This window comes from Schistocerca nitens, chromosome 9 (assembly GCF_023898315.1).
Source record: "Schistocerca nitens isolate TAMUIC-IGC-003100 chromosome 9, iqSchNite1.1, whole genome shotgun sequence".
NCBI classification, from domain to species: Eukaryota; Metazoa; Arthropoda; class Insecta; order Orthoptera; family Acrididae; genus Schistocerca; species Schistocerca nitens.
In genome coordinates this window covers 460537648-460556330 of record NC_064622.1, presented here as the reverse complement: position 1 = coordinate 460556330, position 18683 = coordinate 460537648, and positions in this window count along the sequence as shown.

The following is an 18683-nucleotide window of genomic DNA, read 5'->3' as shown; positions in this document are numbered from 1 at the left end:
CCAAATAAAATGGTACACCTGCCTAATATCGTATAGGGCGCCCGCGATCACGCAGAGGTGCCGCAACACGACTTGGCATGGACTCGACTAAGTCTGAAGTAGTGCTGGCGGGAAATGACACCACGAATCCCATAGGGCTGTCCATAAATCCGTAAGAGTGTACGAGGAGGTGGAGATCTCTTCTGAACAGCACGTTGCAAGGCACCCCAGATATGCTAAATAATGTTCATGTCTGGGGAGTCTGGTGGCCAGCGGAAGTGTTTAAACTCAGAAGAGTGTTCCTGGGGCCACTCTGTACCAATTCTGAACGTGTGGGGTGTCGCATTGCCCTGCTGGAATCGCCCAATGGATGCGGGTGATCACACAGGACACTTACCTACGTGTCGCCTGTCAGAGTCGTATCTAGAAGTATCAGGGGTCCCACATCATTCCACATCCCCATGCCCCACACCATTACAGAGCCTCCACCAGCTTGAACAGTCCCATGCTGCCATGCAGGGTCCATGGATTCATGAAGTTGTTTCCATACCCGTACACGTCCATCCGCTCGATATAATTTGAAACGAGACTCGTCCAACCGGGCAACATCGTTCCAGCCATCAACAGTCCAATATCGTTGTTGACGGGCCCAGCGGAGGCTTAAAGCGTTGTGTCGCGCAGTCATCAAGGATACACGAGTGGGACATCCGCTCCGAGAGATCATATCGATCATGTTTCGTTGAACGGTTCGCACGCTTGCATTTTTTGACGGCACACCATCTGCGGTAATTTGCTGAAGGATTGCAGTTGTGTCACTTTGAACGATTCTCTTCAGTCGTCGTTGGTCCCGTTCTTGCAGGATCTTTTTCCGACAGCAGTGACGTCGGAGATTTGATGTTTTACCAGATCCCTGATATTCACGGTACACTCGTGCAATGATGGTACTCGAAAATCCCCACTTCATCGCTAACTCGGAGATGCTGCGTCCCATCGCTCGTGCGCCGACTACAACGCCAAGTTCAAACTCATTTCAATCTTGATAACCTGCCATTGCAGCAGCCGTACCCGATCTTACAACTGCACCAGACACTTTTTGACTTATACAGGGTGGTCCATTGATAGTGACCGGACCAAATATCTCACGAAATAAGCAGCAAACGAAAAAACTACAAAGAACGAAACTCGTTGGCGCTATAGTTCGCCCGCTAGATGGAACTGCCATAGGTGAAACGGTTATCAATTGTTTTTTTTTAAATAGGAAGCCCATTTTGTATTACATATTCGTGTAGTACGTAAAGAAACATGAATGTTTTAGTTGGACCACTTTTTTCAATTTTTGATAGATGGCACTTTATAGTCACAAACGTGCAAGTACGTGCTATCACGTAACATTCCGCCAGTGCGGACGGTATTTCCTCCGTGATACATTACCCGTGTTAAAATGGACCGTTTACCAATTGCGGAGAAGGTCGATATCGTGTTCATGTATGGCTATTGTGATCAACGGGCGTGTGCTGTGTATGCTGCTCGGTATCCTGGATGACATCATCCAAGTGTCCGCACCGTTCGCCGGATAGTTACGTTATTTAAGGAAACAGGAAATGTTCAGCCATATGTGAAACGTCAACCACGACCTGCAACAAATGATGATGCCCAAGTAGGTGTTTTAGCTGCTGTCACAGATAATCCGCACATCAGTAGCAGACAAGTTGCGCGAGAATCGGGAATCGCAAAGACGTCGGTGTTGAGAATGCTACATCAACATCGACTGCACCCGTACCATATTTCTATGCACCAGGAACTGCATGGCGACGACTTTGAACGTCGTGTACAGATCTGCCACTGGGCACAAGAGAAATTAAGGGACGATGACAGATTTTTTGCACGCGTTCTATTTAGCGACGAAGCGTCATTCACCAACAGCGACGAAGCGTCATTCACCAACAGCGGTAACGTAAACCGGCATAATATGCACTATTGGGCAACGGGAAATCCACGATGGCTGCGACAAGTGGAACATCAGCGACCTTGGCAGGTTAATGTATGGTGCGGCATTATGGGAGGAAGGATAATTAGCCCCCATTTTATCGATGGCAATATAAATGGTGCAATGTATGCTGATTTCCTGCGTAATGTTCTACCGATGTTACTACAAGATGTTTCACTGCATGACAGAATGGCGATGTACTTCCAACATGATGGATGTCCGGCACATAGCTCGCGTGCGGTTGAAGCGGTATTGAATAGCATATTTCATAAGAGGTGGATTGGTCGTCGAAGCACCATCATGGCCCGCACGTCCACCGGATATGATGTCCCCGGATCTTTTTCTGTGGGGAAAGTTGAAGGATATTTGCTTTCGTGATCCACCGACAACGCCTGACAACATCCATAAGCGCATTGTCAATGCATGTCCGAACATTACGGAAGGCGAACTACTCGCTGTTGAGAGGAATGCCGTTACACGTATTGCCAAATGCAGTGAGGTTGACGGACATCATTTTTAGCATTTATTGCATTAATGTGGTTCTCGCAGGTAATCACGCTGTAACAGCATACGTTCTCAGAAATGATAAGTTCACAAAGGTACATGCATTACATTAGGAGAACCGAAATAAAATGTTCAAACGTACCTACGTTCTGTATTTTAATTTAAAAAACCTACCTGTTACCAACTGTTAGTCTGAAATTGTGAGCCATATGTTTGTGACTATTACAGCGTTATCTATCTCAAAGCGAAAAAAGTGGTCCAACTAAAACATTCATATTTCTTTAAGTACTACACGAATATGTAATAAAAATGGAGGTTCCTATTTTTAAAAAAACGCAGTTGATATCCGTTTGCCTATGGCAGCGCCATCTAGCAGGCCAACCATAGCGCCATCTGGTTTCCCACTTCAAGCTAGACAAGTTTCGTTCTTTGTAGTTTTTTCGTTTCAAGCTTATTTCGTGAAATATTTGGCCCGGTCACGATCAATGGACCACCCTGTATAGGCGTTACCGACCCCAGCGCCGTATTCTGCCTGTTTACATAACTCTGTATTTGAATATGCATGCATATACCAGTTTCTTTGGCTCCCCTGTGTGTTATTACTAAGTTACGTTAAATGAAACGTTGAGATATTCAAATGTATTAACAGCCATCAAAGTTTTTCTTAATCACTTTTAAGTTACGCATTTATTTCAAAAATCGTGTAAAGCCTTTCCACTGTTGTGCTCTGGTTGTCGCGTTGTCAATGCGCAGTATGAAAATGGTTGAGGCTGCTACTTTCTGCAGTTCATTGTCCTCTGTTTCAAATCGGGCCTATATCCTTTTATTCTCGTGTAATTTTAAATACCTGCATCTCGTAATTGTAAAAATCATCATCTTTTTTTATGAATAATACAAGTTTTCTTGTTTCGAATTACGTATTGCACGTGAAATTCATATTTTCATTTCAAATAGAAATTCTTAATTATCGATATTTTATGAAAGAGTGTTAATAAAAGTTGCCGATATTAATAAAATATAACAATTTAATATTTTAAGATAAAAACCAAATGCTCTTTATTTGGATTATGTCCATCGTTTTATACAATGGGTGTAGATAAATGTAGAAACATGAAAAACAATCATTTTCACAGCATCGAGCACACCATACAAATGCCGCGTTTGTACATTTGCCACTGTATCATTATAATATGAACCCAACAGAACTGATCTGGGAGCAAGTTACGGGATTTTGCCCGAGAAGTAACAAGACTGTTAAGCTGCCAGACGTACTGGAATTGACGCACGCAGCTCTTTCACACGTCACTGCCGAACGCTGGCGGATATAGAACGGCTCATTACAAAAGAAGGTGGATTCTGTTGCTGATAGGCTCATTATCAACGTAGCAGGTGACACTTCCAGAACAGAAACGTATTTCTCGGATTCGGATAGGGAAGGTGCTAAAAGATTACCAGACGGCTGACAGTAATTAATACCTTCAATGTCAGAAATATTCATCACTCTTGTTTGTAATTAGAATACTACCGGGTGAGAACGAGAGCATTTTATACTTTCCGTCTGGTCACATAAGAAGGGCGCAGTAGTTCTGGAGTTTTGCCGAATATTATTTCATTCTCTTTAAAAATTAAATGACATTCTACTCTATATTGTTGCTTTGCTCGTCTCTTATTATGTCTAAACTGCAACTGCTCACAAACTTGCATGTTGGTCAGTGCCGTCGAAGTTTAATGCGATGGTAAAGCCCTTGTCTGGCACTATTGCTCAGTCTATGTGTGTGTAACACAGCACAAAACGTATCCTTATTATCGTACTTGACTGTCCTGGTCTCACAGCTGGCTTCCGCTCCACGTGAAACGAAATCCAATGAGATTCAAGCAAACGCGGAAGAAGACATGGCGTAATGTTTACAAAAAAGTTCAAATGTGTGTGAAATCTTAAGGAACTTAACTGCTAAGGTCATCAGTCCCTAAGCTTACACACTACTTAACCTAAATTATCCTAAAGACAAACACACACATCCATGTCCGAGGGAGGATTCGAACCTCCGCCGGGACCAGCCGCACAGTCCATGACTGCAGCGCCTTAGACCGTAATATTTACAATAGGTTTATTATTATAATGAACAAAGTATAGCTGGTTAGCCGCCCAAGGCAAGAACTGAAAAATAACGCCCGCTCGTTTCTACTACCATCCGTCGGCCCGATGTCCTGCGCTTCCCCCTCCCCCCCTCCCCCCCCCCCCCCCGTGTCAGTGTGCTTTTGAAAACAACTCGGTGTTTTGATTTTTCCTCTTTTTCATTTCTTTTCTTCATTTGCTCAGTTTTTTTTCACATTTTCATTTGAAAGTGATTTTTTCCGCCCTTTGCCGCCCCTAAAAGTTTCCCACCGCAGATGGCCACCTAGTCTTTCCTAAAGCCGTCGGCACGTGGACCTTGCATCCGAACGTTGAGCGTGCCGAGTTTCCAGCGTCATTGCGTGGAAGTAGGGGAGTCTTTCCGAAAATGCGGAGGAATATCTAGCGTGTCAGATACTCTGAAGGCGCGTTTGAACGTTGACGGCAGAGCGTCACCTGCGTGACACGCACGCCATCTCACTTCAAATTCAAATGGCTCTGAGCACTATGGGACTTAACTTCTGAGGTCATCAGTCCCCTATAACTTAGAACTACTTAAACCTAACTAACCTAAGGACATCACACACATCCATGCCCGAGGCAGGATTCGAAACTGCGACCGTAGCGGTCGCGCGGTTCCAGACTGTAGCGCGTAGAACCGCTCGGCCACTCCGGCCGGCATCTCCCTTCAGTAGAGTTGTGAGGCGCCATATTGGCCTCTAGTTGAAAAATGTTCAAATGTGTGTGAGTTCTTAAGGGACCAAAGTGCAGAGGTCATCGGTCCCTAGACCTACACACTAATTAAACCAACTTAAACTAACCTATGCTAAGAACAACGCACACACACCCATGGCCATGGCCGAGGGAGGACTCGAACCTTCGGCGAGAGGGTCCGCGCAGTCCGTGACATGGAGCCTCTAACCGCGCGGCCCTCCAGCTGAAGCCAATATATGGGCTATATGTCCCGTTTCTGAGCTCCAGCAAATTGAGGAACAGTCGCAGACCCGTAGTTGATTGTACGATTCGTTGTAATAAAATGACGAGAAACGTAATATCCGTGGTGAAAGAGTTCTTATAACTTGCTTATTACGAGAGCACGCCATTTGAAGGGAACGGCATGTTGAGGAGCCATCAGAAGCATATCGTTCTTGGTACTATGTATTGTAAATAATTTTCGCTTAGTAGTATAGCTACAATTAAACCTTGGAGGAGATGATAAGATACCAGACACGGTTATCCAAGAATCGTGGTCAACATATCGGCTTGAGGAGCGCCACAAATTCGTAACAAGTATTATGTGTTGACGGTTCACGTCCCTCTACATCCAAATATTTTTCTTCTAACCTTGACGGTTTTAATAGGTTCTGACACTGTCTTATAAATGTATACAACCGCTGTTTTGTAAATATAAGTGCGCTCTTTTCGAGGAGTGAGTTTGTTCGGTTGGCTTCTGAGTAGCAACAGTGACCAACTAAAAGTCACCTTAGGGTTTTCCTAAAAGTGAGAATAATGAAATAATTTGTATCTTATGTGGAGAACTATTGTAAATTCGTATCGCACTGTTTATAATGGAAATTTTATAAGGCGATGTCCTTTATTGACTGGATAAGGTACCTTCCTTTCTGCCTTAAAACATGTCGATGGATATTGAATTTTTTATGTATACCACGGACACAGCAACATGACTAGCGTGTGGAGAATGGAGGAAATGTGCGTCTCGTGGAACTAATGTAGGCATTTTACGCGCGCCCATTTCGTAAGCAGTTCGCTGCGATCGCGTACACCACGTGGAGGCCGGCGTCCCGTGTGCGCAACTCGCGGGGTTCCTGAGCGTTCAGCAGCACGGTCTGTGTGCTGGTGGCCCTGTCTGTATACGTACATGTCGCTGTCCCGTGACTTTTGTCACCTAAGTGTATCTCCTAGCCCCACAGAGACTACCCAAAAACTCTCTAAAAGGAAATTGTGTCTGTATTAACGCAGTAAGAAAGATGACGCACAGAAACTTAATCGACAACGATTACAAGAGGAAAGTAATGAGAGCCTTTATGCAACTGCGTGATTTGAGGAAACTTCATTTCATTGTCAGTTAACTTTTTAAGAAGCAATGAATTCTTGAAACACACGTCAATCCGGCGATTTTCTATTTGCTCCATCGTCAATGAGCCTGAATCTGTGGTGCGAATCACACACAGCCAGGAACAGTATCGAGAGCAAGTTTTTGTTTTTGTAGTTAAGCGGCGCACTGTCAGCTGGCTTGATGACTGCCTTCTTACAAGGGAACCTCCCCATCGCACCCCCCTCAGATTTAGTTATAAGTTGGCACAGTGGATAGGCCTTGATAAACTGAACACAGATCAATTGAGAAAACAGGAAGAAGTTGTGTGGAACTGTGAAAAAATAAGCAAAATATACAAACTGAGTAGTCCATGGGCCACATAGGCAACATCATGGACAATTTCAGTTCAGCAGAGCTGTGGTCCCGTGGTAGCGTGAGCAGCTGCGGAACGAGAAGTCCTTGGTTCAAGTCTTCCCTCGAGTGAAAAGTTTACTTTCTTTATTTTTGCATGGTTATTATCTGTCCGTTCGTTCATTGACGTCTCTGTTCACTGTAATAAGTTTAGTGTCTGTGTTTTGCGACCGCATCGCAAAACCGTGCGATTAGTAGACGAAAGGACGTGCCTCTCCAATGGGAACCGAAAACATTTGAAAAAATGGTTCAAATGGCTCTGAGCACTATGGGACTCAACTGCTGTGGTCATAAGTCCCCTAGAACTTAGAACTACTTAAACCTAACTAACCTAAGGACAGCACACAACACCAAGCCATCACGAGGCAGAGAAAATCCCTGACCCCGCCGGGCATCGAACCCGGGAACCCGGGCGTGGGAAGCGAGAACGCTACCGCACGACCACGAGATGCGGGCGAAAACATTTGATCGCAAGGTCATAGGTCAACCGATTCCTCCACAGGAAAACAGATCTGATATATTCTATACGACACTGGTGACGGCATGTGCGTCACATGACAGGAATATGTTGTCGACCCACCTAACTTGTACACTTGGCGAATGGGTAAAAAGATTCTTCTACCTTGCCCGATTTAGGTTTTCTTATGGATGTGATAATCACTCCCAAAAAAGTGATGAAAACATAAGAGTTTGTCACATAAACTGAAAATAAAAAATTAAACTTTTCACTCGGTGGAAGATTTGAACCAAGGACCTTTCGTTCCACAGCTGCTCACGTTACCACGAGACCACGGCGCTCCTGCCTTCCCAATGTCCTTGATGTTGCCTATCTTCCCATGAACTACTCAGTTTGTATATTTTGCTTATTTTTTCACAGTTCCACACAACTTCTTCCTGTTTTCTCAATTGATCTGTGTTCAGTTTTTCAAGGCCTATCCACTGTGCCAACTTATAACAAAATCTGAGGGGGGTGCGATGGGGAGGTTCCCTTGTTAGTAAACCTTTAACTACTCTTCCTTCTACAAATAGTGGCACCTTGTTTTTATTTTTAAATTACCTCCTTTTGATTTTCTTATTCGGTAACAGAAGTAAAACAGTCATCTCGGTCACCAGACTCCACGACGCAACCGGAGTACGCCGGCGAGGCAGGCGCGACAGACGTCAGCGACGACGAAGGAGCCGCTTCTCTCTGCGCGTCTCCTGTGGCTCGTGTGAGTGGGGCCTGGAAGGCGCCCTTACTGGACGATACTCCATCTCGTCTGGGTTAACGTTGTTAGGAAGAGTGGAAACCACTGATCTAGTGGGCATAATGGGGCGCTGCCAAGTGTAGCCATAGCTGTATGTGGTCACTGACAACTGCCACAGCACACAGTTGCTTAAACACAGGTGTTAAAACTATTAAATACAAAACTGAATGAGGAGTCCAAAAGTTTGCTGTATCTGTCTTTATTCAGTAAGAGTCATCCTGGTCATCAGGTTAGTCTTGTTACAGCGGAAAATTGGACTCTTCATTCAGTTTTATAGTTTTAACAGCTTTATTTAAACAACTGTCTACTGTACAAATTGTCAGTCAATAGTGTATAATTATTTTAGCTGTGGCTGTCCCAGTTTTAGAATTATCTGTAGCCGTAGCAGTCTTTTTTGCATCATATTATTATAATTCCGTCACCAGCGTGATTTTTATTGGATAATGTCTTACTGTTCAGTAATCTGAATGTACTAAAATTGGTTAAAATGAGTATGGTGGCAGTTGAGAAAATTCTCCTTGTAGGTTCCGTGCGACGTTGGAGGTCGTGCGCTTCCAGAGCGGCAACTCCCGGCTGGGAGCGGTGGCGCGTTCATGTAACCCAAGCGACTGGGGAGCCGTTGTGTGGGAGAAAACTGCGGCTGTGCACGCAGTTTCGATCGTTCTGTGAGCTCCAGAACGACCGCGGCGACGTCCCCGAGCATTTACCCGGGGGTGTGAGGGGGTTCTTCGTGCTCGACAGCCGCCTGATGACAGGGGCGCTGCTCGCCTCGCGACGCCGCACGAAACGCGGCCGAGGCCGATCGAGACAGTAAGACGCGACGTGCTATGAGAGCGAACTGCGCCGAGGCCCGGAGTAGTCGCTAGCGAGGCGGCGGTTCTTCCCAATCCGGGTGGCCCAGGGTACGGGAATAGGCGCCGTTCCACCACACAACAACTTTTTTCTCGCATTTTCTTACTTGCTGTACGTTTTTATTGCCCATAATGAACCATTCACTCTGCAACGGAGTGTCCTCCCATTTAAAGCTGCCTGACACGTTAGAGCTGGGTTTGGAACCCGCAATTTTTACCTTCGCTCTGCCGACTAAGCTGTACTGTTGTACAGTACTTACGGTTAGAGACGGGACAACAGGATGTTTTCTAATAACCGGTTGGACAATCGGTTTTTTCAGTCTAGAGCAACCAGTCTCTGCGACCACGTCGGCTGTATGGATGTCCGTCACCCACTCTCTGGGTTTCAGTGGTTTCACATAACGTGCGATAATCAACTGACGCAAGTCCTTGACTGTTGTATCAAGTTTATTCAATGTTTTCACCCAGTCTCCAAACAGAGGTCTTCCCACTTACATATTTGTTCAGACTTCTCAGTTAATAGATTTCCACATTTTCCCATCTCTTACCGAGAAACTTCAAGGGACTTGCTTTCCAGATGAAAATGCACTCCGAACTAGGTCAAACGAGTTCTTCTCGTCTGCCCAGCGTAGGCAGACTTGCAAATAGTCAAGGAGAATGTATTATTGATGATTATGTATGTGTTGTGTTTATTAAACTTTCGGAAAAAGGTTACGAACTTGTACCCAATACATCGAAAAGTTTATCCTTAATTCGACTAAAACTTTCCTTGTTGCTGTCATAGTACATACAAATCCCAAGAGTTTACTGTTTTTTGAGAAAAATTCAAGCTGGCATGAGCAATTCGAAGTTAGTCGAAGTCAATTTCGAGTGGTGACACAGCAGACGACGCCTTTGATTACACATAAAATGCCTGACGGGTACTCAATTTGCTTCAAACATGGCGGAGGCATAGCCATTCTATCAAATTTAAACTCGTTGGTTGTTGCCATAAGTCGGTTACAATCCAAGAAATGAATGGATAATTCAACCGGTAAGTAAACGTACAACCGAGTGATGGGATTCCTTCCCAACAACCGACTGATTCGAATGTTTATATTCTGTTGTTCCCAACAGTACCCGTGACCAGCGTTACCAGGTTCTTCCTGAACTAAATCGGGATTTTTTACGAAACCTAGACAAAACGCACTTAGGCTAAAATTCAAAATACAATAAAACAAAACACTGCATTTTGCAATATCGATATTTTTGCTCACTTTTCAACCTTCTTAGTAGGGTGTTCCCTTCTTCCCCGTCGATAAAACAAGGAAACTGTAGGAACGTAACTGACTGAATCGTGTTCACCATTAATTCAATTTATAATGGAGGTGTTGGCAAAGGGGGAACGTAAGTGACTGAATCGTGTTCACCATTAACTCAATTTATAATGGAGCTGTTGGCAAAGGGTTTCTCTCAGTTCGCTAAGTGTTCCTCATCAGCCTGAAAATTCGATCTAGAGCAGCACTGGAATGAGGTATAAAAAACACGAAACAGGCAACTTCGTACAAGTTTTCACTGTTTTCATAACGTCGAAAAAATTTCATCCACTTCTCAACCGACGTCACCTTAAAAAATTCTGCTCTTCATCCTTAAGAAACGTGTTCAGTTGACAAATTCTTCGAATATCAAATCCTCGCCTACACAGAGACGTCACTTCCACGAATTCTAAAACTAAGCACTGCTTCCCAATTAATGGAAGTTGTTTGAAAGCTTTGTACACGGTCTCTTCAAAGTCAGGTCGTTTGTCAGAGTAGTTCATGCCACGCTGCAAGTCGTCGCTCGCTTCTCTTTTCGATGTTTCGACACGCTCGTCATTTCTACATCTACATCTTCATGGATACTCTGTAAATCACATTTAAGTGCCCGGCAGAGGGTTCATCGAACCACCTTCTCGACTCTCTATTATTCCTGCCTCGTACAGCGCGCGGAAAGAATGAACAACTATATCTTTCCGTACGAGCTCTGAGTTCCCTTATTTTATCGTGGTGATCGTTTCCGCCCATGTAGGTCGGTGTCAACGAAACATTTTCGCATTCGGAGGAGAAAGCTGGTGACTGGAGTTTCGTGAGAAGACTGCGTCGCAACGAAAAACGCCTTTCTTTTAATGATGTCCAGCCAAAATCCTGTCTCATTCCGGTGACACTCTCTCCCATATTTCGCGATAATACAAAACGTGCTGCCCTTCTTTGAACTTCCTCGATGTACTCCGTCAGTCCTATCTGGTAAGCATCCCACACCGCGCAGCAGTATTGTAAAAGAGGACGGACAAGCGTAGTGTAGGCAGTCTCCTTAGTAGGTCTGTTACATTTTCTAAGTGTTCTGTCAATAAAACGCACTCTTGGCTAGCCTTCCCCGCAACATTTTCTGTTGTTTGTAATTGTAATTCCTACGTATTTAGTTGAATTTACGGCATTTAGGTTAGACTGACTTATCGTGCAACCGAAGTTTAACGGATTCCTTTTAGCACTCATGAGGATGACCTCACACTTCTCGTTATTTAGGGTCAACTGCCACTTTTAGCACCATTCAGCTATCTTTTGTAAATCGTTTTTGAATTTGTTTTGATCTTCTGATGACTTTATTTGTCGATAAACGATAGCATCATCTGCAAACAACCTACGACGGCTACTCAGATTGTCTGCCAAATCTTTTATATAGATAAGGAACACCAAACGGCCTTTAAAATTACCTTGCGGAACGCCAGAAATCACTTCTGTTTTACTCGATGACTTTTCGTCAGTTACTACGAACTGTGACCTCTCTGCCAGGAAATCATGAATCCAGTCACATAACTGACGATATTCCATAAGCACGCAATTTCAGTACAAACCGCTTGTGCGGTACAGTGTCAAAAGCCTTCCGGAAATCCAGAAATACGAAATCGAACTGAAATCCCTTGTCAATAGCACTCAACACTTCATGCGAATAAGATTCACTTTCACAAGAAAGATGTTTCCTAAACCCATGTTGATTGTGTGTCGATAGACCGTTTTCTTCGACGTAGTTCATAATGTTTGAACACAATACATGCTCCAAAATCCTGCTGCATATGCACGTTAACGATATGGGCCTACAATTAAGTGGATTACTCCTACTACCTTTCTTGAATATTGGTGTGACGTGTGCAACTTTCCAGTGTTTGGCTACGGATCTTTCGTCGAGCGAACTGTTTGTTGTATATGACTGTTAAGTATGGAGCTAATGCATCAGCATACTCTGAAAGGAACCTAATTGGTATACCGTCTGGACCAGAAGACTTGCTTTTATTAAGTGATTTAAGTTGCTTCACTACTTTGGGGATATTTGCTTCTACGTTACTCATGTCGGCAGCTGTTCGTGATTCGAATTCTGGAATGTTTACTTAGTCTCCTTTTGTGTAGGGATTTCGGAAAGCTGTGTTTAGTAACTCCGCTTTGGCAGCACTGTCTTCGATAGTATCTCCGTTGCTATTGCGCAGAGAAGGCAGTGATTGTGTCTTGCCGCTAGCATATTTCACATACGACCAGAATCTCATTTGGATTTTCTGCCATGTTTCGAGACAAAGTTTCGTTGCGGAAACTGTTATAAGCATCTCGCATTGAAGTGCACGCTAAATTTCGAGCTTCTGTGAAAGATCGCCAATCTTGGGATTTTGCGTCTGTTTAAATTTGGCATGTTTGTGTCGTTGTTTCTGCAAGTGTTCTGACCCGTTTTGTGTACCAAGGAGGATCAGCTCCGTCGTTTGTTAATTTACTTGGTATAAATCTCTCAATTGCTACCGATACTGTTTCTTTGAATTCAAGCCACATGTGGTCTACATTTACATTATTAATTTGGAAGGAGTGGACATTGTCTCTCAGGAAGGCGTCAGGTGAATTTTTATCTGCTTTTTTGAATAGGTATACTTTTCGTTTATTTTTGGAGGGTTTGGGGGTTACAGTATTCAATGTCACTACGGCTAATCCATGTATCCGATTTGATGCTCTTTATTGACTCATGATTATTTGTTGCTAAGAGGTCAAGTGTGGACTCCTGAACTAATTGCTCGAAATAATTTTCAGATAATGCATTTAGCACAATTTCGGATGATGTTCTATGCGTACCTCCGGAATTAAACATGTATTTTCGCCAACATATCGACAGTAAAGCAAAGTCATTACCAACTATAATCGTAAGCTACGTGTTTGAAATCAAACTCAAGTTTTCTTTGAACCTTCAGCAGCTGAATTGGGAGGTCTCTAAAATGATCCAATTATTATTTTATTGCGGTTGCCAACAATGACCTCCGCCCATATGTACTCACAGGAACTATCCACTTCAATTTCGCGACAAGGTAAACTACTTTTAATAGCAACAATCACGCCACCGCCAACCGTGTTTAGCCTATTCTTTCGGAACACGTTTCTTCTCAAAATTTCGGCTGAACTTATATCCGGCTTTATCCAGCTTTCTATGCCTATAACGATTTGAGCATCTGTGCCTTCTATTAGCACTTGGAGCTCTGGTAGTTTCCCAACACAGTTACGACAATTTACAACCGTTATACCGATGGTTCCTGTATCTACTTTCTTCCTGTGTTCGACCTGCACCCTGTGTGACTGAAGGCCTTCTTGTGTTCTCCCGAACCCTCTAACCTAAAAAACCGCCCAGTCCACGCCGCACAGCCCCTGCTACCCGTGTAGCCGCCTCCTGCATATAGTGGACACCTGACCTATTCAGTGGAACCCGAAACCCAACCATCCTTTGGCGCAAGTCGGGGAATCTGCAGCCTACACGGTCGCAGAAGCGTCTGAGCCTCTGATTCAGACCCTCGCCTCTATACCAGAGGTCCGCAATCGGTCCTGTCGACTATGCTGCAAATGGTCAGCTCTGCTTTCGTCTTGCAAGCAAGACTGGCAGCCTTTACCATTTCTGTTAGCCGCTCGAAACCAGAGAGAACCTCTTTTGATCCAAAGTGACACACATCAATGGTACCGACGTGAGCAACCACCTGCAGTTGTCTGCACCCTGTACTCTTCATGGCATCCGGGAGGACTCGTTACACATCTGGAATGACTCCACCCGGTGTGCACATTGGTTTCCATTTCCTGTGTCTAAGGGGCCCTCTAACGCGCCTAACAATGGAGCTCCCAACTACCAGTAATCCCGCCCTCTGTGACTGTCCGGATCTTGCAGGCTGAGAGGTTTCCTCTGAAACAGGACAGGTGACAGCATCTGGCTCAGTGACAGTGTTAGCCACAGACAGCACCTGGAACCTGTTTGTCAGACAAACAGGGGAGGCCTTACGTGCGACCGCCTGGGAAGTCTTTCGCCGCCTGCTATAGTCTGTCTGTAAACCGAAGAGCGAGCAGCGCTTTTGGTGGGGGAAGTGGCATTTCCCGGAAGAACGCTGCCACCGGCCTACAGGGGCACCCAAAATCTGTTGCCCGTTACCTGTCTAGAGGTGTAGATCGGCGTGCAGTGATATACGTCGTTTCTGCTCGTGGGATTTTAGTTGCCAGTGTCAGTTAACTTTGTATACTTACTGATATACTTCGATATCCGGAAGTGATGGATAACCGTCTAGCATTGTAAGAAAATGTGCAGAATACGAAGAAGATATTTGCGGAGTAACAAGCGTTCGATCGTCTCTAATGTTAGTACAGCGTATGTTAAAGAGGCGACGCAAAAATAACTGTTGGCTAATATTACTACTCCCAACCAAACGGCAGCAATTTAGGCAAACGTCAGCCACGCCCAATAGGACGCATAAAGAAGAAACGCGGAAATAAGCCGCATGGCTTACTGGAATCGCCACGAGGGAAATTAATAATTTTGTGAGGAAACCCATTGTAATAGACAGTTTCAAAATCACGTAAAACCTTTGATGCTGATGGAACACTAAATCTCTGTCTCGGTCACTATTCACCTGATTCTAAGACATACTGCTTAAGACATGTGCGCATTAGCTATTGTAAACACTGCTGAAATTTCCTTCGAAACACATACACCGATTCTGGACTTCCAAGCAGAAAGCTTGACATATTACTTTTATTTTTTGGTAAGAACTTTATTTGTTAGTCTACAGCAATGTTACACTCTTCAAAATATTCCACGTTACATACTACACATTTATGCCAGTGATTTTTCCAATTCTCGAAACACTTTAGAAACTGTTTCTTCGGGATAGTTTATAGGTCTTCTAACCGCACGTTTTTAATCTCATCCATACTTGTAAAACTGCTGCCCTTTAAGACCCACTTTGAAATGTTTATACCACTTGTATGCCCTTGGTTTACTCATAACAAGTTCACCAAAAGCAATATTCAACATTTCTAAAAATTTCATACATTTTATTCCCTTCTTACAACAAAATTTGATACCGTTTATCTGATCTATTTTTATACAAGACAAATAATCGTTGATGCTACCAAAACACATGTAATCTTTTTGACAACTGACAACAGAGTACATAGCCAATATGCATAACATTGTACACATACTTTAGAGACATGTTCACGAAGACAGTGGCAAAAAAGTAGTGCAAATCGGACTAACACATAAAATTATAAATTTCTGCTTACTTTTTAAACACTCTTCATGTTGCAAGAATTGTTAAGTTTCAATACAGTCCTTCAAAGAAAACTTCTACCTTTCAGTAGAAACACGAAGTAAGAACAAGCCATAAATTCTACAGATTGATTGAATTATGTGTGGTTCGTTTTACAAATAGCAGTAGAGGAACATATACCATATTCACATGAACAGGCATTTGGTTCTATGTTTGTAGTAGAATCCTGACTTCCGTTCTTATGTTAAGATTATTTACTCTATTGTTGTATTTCGAAAGAAGCTATTGTCTTTTGTATTCCTTATGGTCTTAATGCATTTGTCTAAAAATAAACGCAGCCGAGAAGTATCTGTGTACGGCGTCGCCACAGATTTAAATCGTGCGCCGCGGCAGGGCCGGTACTACGTTGTGAAACAGCTTGTAGAAGCGCCTTGTGACGTAGCTGGGTTGGCAGAGTGGGGACTCGCTCTTCAGTTTACCGGCAGACTATACGACCCTAACTGGGCTGGCCACCGGTGAGGACCGATCGGAGGACTCGGACGTCCGTTGGATCCCCACGGCCGGCCCACAACAGTGGTGCCAACCACTGCAGCCTCAAGCTGTGTAACCGAAGCCATCACAGCCTGAAGCTGAGAGCGAAGTGTCGCCAACTCGGCTCGCACCCGCACACAACAATCGCAGTCCCTGTCCGTACTTAAGAGCGTGGAAAACTAAACTATGCAGGTAAACGGTGTTGTGACTTGGCAAGACAGCCAAGTCACTATGAGAGGAAGCTGAAAGGCACGTACTTAAGCTCACGTAGATTGGCGTGAGGTCTGGAACATTACAAGGAAATGAGAACTTAGAAAAACGGACGCAGTTTCTGTAATACTTAACTTTAATCCATAATTGTAGAACATCGCTCTTGATTGTACATGCTTCATAAGATAACTATCAATTGCTATGGCGGCTTGCTAGGTCGTAGCAAATGACGTAGCTGAAGGCTATGCTAACTATCGTCTCGGCAAATGAGAGCGTAGTTTTCAGTTATCCATCTCTGGCTAAGTCGGCTGTACAACTGAGGCGAGTGCCAGGACGTCTCTCTAGACCTGCTGTGTGGTGGCGCTCGGTCTGCAATCACTGACAGTGGCGACACGATTTAAAGGCTACCACCTAGCAAGTGTGGTGTCTGGCGGTGACACCACAAACGGACTATCGGCACGTGCTGCGCAACTCTACTGTAGACCCTGACGAAAACGCAGGAACTGTGTCTAATAGATTAGATTAAGATGGAGAGATTCAAAATCCTAACTACCTGCGCTCAGAAGAATTAGAAACTAGTAAAAGTCACAATATCGGTTACTTCCCTGTTGCTGCTTGTCTCTCGGCCGGCTACTGCTTCTGACTTCTAGACTTCTAGATGACCGAGGGTGCCCGAGTGGAAGGACACTTCAGAACACTGCTTAGTTGTTCTTGCAGAGAAAGACTAAGCACTGTCATATTCGACTTGTGACTCGAAAGCAACGGCTACTGAGTGAGGTTTGACAGCTTAGTTCTCTGACTGAAATTAAAAGTAGAATTTTAAATTTCAGTACCTTTTACAAGATTGCTTCTCAGTTTTAAACCCATAACGAACAATCTAAAGTGGAGATCGTAATATTGTAGAAAATACTGTCGATATTTGTGCGATTTACATTTTTACCTATCCCGACGAGGTTTAATCGCAAGTCGGCTATACCAGCTGGAAAATTGGGACAATAGCGACTAAATCGAGATACCTGAGGAATGCACCCAGGACCCGCCAACACATAACCTCTGTTATGTTTCCCCCTCATTTTCAACTGTTGTTGTCACGTACAGATCTGGGGGGGGGGGGGTGGAGGTGAGGACGCCTCCCACCTCACTCATCCCACAATATTTTACTAAAAGCGTAATTTCCAAATTTCTCAGCGTAGTATCGGAAAATAAAGACGAAAATTAAGAGATGATAATTTAAGAAAACAGAAAGCTACGTTGAAAGGCAGGCCACTTTCCTGTCAGCGTGACATGAGTGCCTGCAGGGAACATTGCAGACAACAGAAGGCGAACACTCAGGGGCCGGCCTCACGCGCTGCCAGCACAAAGTCCGGCAGGGTTCGGGAACCAACAGGTCGAGTGAACAGAGACAGGAAGGGAAAGACACCCAAGAAAAGTGGAAAAGACTGAAAGAGGCAGCATTTCTTCCGTTTACGTGCCCCCCATATTCAGTGCAAATTATGACTTTGTCACACTTTTGACAGTTTCAGAGTTCTTAATTCAGCTGCATTAGACATCTGCTTATCAGATTTTCGAACGAATGCTTGTAAGACGATGTGTTTTTCAGAATAGTAATTTCTTGCAACTTGTATTAAAAGGATATACTAGGCACTACTGTAAACAAATTACCATTATTAGTATTGCACTAACACATTTATGTGTTTTATTGCAATTGTTATTCAGATTTTAGGCGTCTGTGGACATTAAAATTGTCAAAAGTGGAGGTGAGAATAAGCTATCTTTTTGGGCGGTTGGTGGGTAGAAAAATAACAAAAGCTGCCCCTCTGTCCCCACGCCCCCACCTATTCCCTTTCCCCAGTCCAAATGACCTGAATCCGGAGTGTTGCTGGCGTAGTCATCAGTCAGAAGACTGTTTTGACGACGCCCTTTGCAGTAGTCTATCTTCTGCTTACTACATTCAAGCTATGGTCTTCCGCTCGCCACTTCCATCCATCACAGAATGAACTATTGCGTAATGCCTCAGAGCGTGTCCTATGTACCTACCCTTTCTTATTGTCTACTTGTGCCACAGAGGTCTTCTGTACACGATTCACCTCAATAGCTCTTCGGCACCCACCCACCCACTTCCGTTGTTTGCACTTTCCATCGTCCACATTTCACTGATACATAACGGTACACACACACCTCCGTACGGAGTCCACTGTTTTCGCGATTTGGCAACTCTATTTTCAT